This window comes from Acomys russatus, chromosome 25 (assembly GCF_903995435.1).
Source record: "Acomys russatus chromosome 25, mAcoRus1.1, whole genome shotgun sequence".
Taxonomy (NCBI): Eukaryota; Metazoa; Chordata; class Mammalia; order Rodentia; family Muridae; genus Acomys; species Acomys russatus.
In genome coordinates, this window is record NC_067161.1 from 25,904,790 (window position 1) to 25,906,802 (window position 2,013).

Consider the following 2,013-nt stretch of genomic DNA (forward strand, 5'->3'; position numbering starts at 1 on the left):
AGCTGAATGCCAGCATGCATATTCTCTGTTCTGATTATGAACGTAATATGTTTGCCTTCCTCAAGCTCTCTGGTACAATGAACACTCACTGGAACTGTGAGCTAAAATAAATCCTTTTGCCCTGAAATTGCTTTAGTCCAGGTGTTTTATTGCAGCTGCAGGAAACAAAGCCAACACAGCCTGCTTTGCAGTATTGCCCATCTGTTAGCTCTTCTCCAAGATGACTTTGACACTGTTTTATTAAGAGTTAGAGTCAGCAGTAGAGCTGGATTTGAGTTGGAGGGTTCAGGTGAGCCAGCCCTGACACTCAACTATGAGGTAAAGTGGGCTTGGGGATGATGCCCTCTCTCTACCCTCACCTCTGGCCACCTGAATCATGAGATAGGGAGAGTTATCCCTGCCCCTCACTAGCTGCAGCACTCAGGAGAACATGCCCCAATATCTCAACTGGACAGTATGATGTGGAGCTGGCTCTGGAGGGATGGGTGCAGATGAGCTTGCCACGAGGACATGAGAGCAGGGGAAGTGACCCTTCCTCCTGCCAATGGTGGCATTGGGTGGCTTAGCCAAAGCAGTGCTGGAGAGCGCCCCCTGATGGTGTGGACATGGGAGAGCTGGCAGGCTGACCAGCTCAGCTACCACCCAGGCTTAGGTCCGGGGATTTGAGTTGGCCCATCCCCAAATCTACATCATCTGCGGACTGTTGGAGTGTATGAAAGGGCTGGTCCTGCTGATCTCCATGACACAGGGCAAGAACAGGATAACTAGGAGGAGTCCCAGTGAGGATTCAATGTTGATAGTGTGACAGAAGCCAGAGACCTCGAACCAGACAAATGGTCCATGCAATGAACATTTGCAAGTGGATATGTATGGACAGAGGAATTTACTGTGGGACACACTGTGATATACTACAGCTTCCGAGAGGAAATATTTATACGCTTTGTTGTGTGTGTGTGTGTGTGTGTGTGTGTGTGTGAGTGTGTGTGTGTGTGAGTGTGTGTGTGTGTGTGAGTGTGTGTGTGTGTGTGAGTGTGTGTGTGTGTGTGTGTGTGTGTGTGTGTGTGTGTGAGTTTTTTATTTTCCTTTGCAAGGGAGGGTACAAGGGTAGAGAGCAGATACAAGGGGATGGAAAAATGAGTGGAATTTGTTTGCATGGTGTGAAAATCACAAGGAATCAATAAAAAGCTAAAAAAATAAAAAGTTAGCGTTCTCTTGAATCTGATAATTCAGATCACCATTATCCTTTGAGTACATCAGATGGGCTTGTGGTTCCACAGATCAATAGACTAGAATGGAAAGGACATTGTATGACACCCATTTCCAGACTGGCTTCCACTTTCTTTTTTGTGATAATTATTGCTATGGTGGGAGACCCAGCTCAACTACTCCAGCTCCGCTCACAATCTCCAGCCTCTTTAACCTGTCAGTGACATGTGACATCATCATGACTTCCAGTTCAGTAGAACCTGAAGATAATTATGGACTAGTTGTACCTTCCCTAAGTTATAAAAAAATTTTTTTAAGAAATAAAAACAAGTGTTCGCTTCGGCAGCACATATACTAAAATTGGAACAGTACAGAGAAGATGAGCATGGCCCCTGCACAAGGATGACAGGCAAATTCTTGAAGTGTTCCATATTTTTAAGTGCCATTGCAGGCTGTTTATGATGAATAAGTCATACAAGTTAATTGTTAGTTCATAAAATCATGGCCATATCAATTACTAGTTTGTTTTTATCACAAGAATATACATCTTAGATGCAACTTACAATAAGGTAAAATAGATAAGGCATTCAAAAATCTCAGAGACATACAGAATATGGCATTTAGAAATGTTTTTATTATTTTAAAAATTTACTGACAATGAGACATGTTAACTATTGGCAACACCCTGCCTACCTCAAAGAAGATGATGAGCATCAAAGAACCTCCTTATGAAGATGGCTACAAATGTGGCAAACAAGCCACTAGGCAAAATATCCTCATTTCTACCACAGACAGAATTCTGCCTAG

General features: G+C 43.3%; 1 non-coding gene across 1 annotated transcript; it reads left to right on the forward strand.

Moving 5' to 3' along the window:
* The first annotated feature begins 1,536 nt into the window (after positions 1 to 1,536).
* On the forward strand, positions 1,537 to 1,643 carry LOC127208887 (U6 spliceosomal RNA). The gene has a single exon (XR_007833151.1). It is a non-coding gene; the product is annotated as a U6 spliceosomal RNA (small nuclear RNA).
* The last annotated feature ends 370 nt before the right edge of the window (positions 1,644 to 2,013 follow it).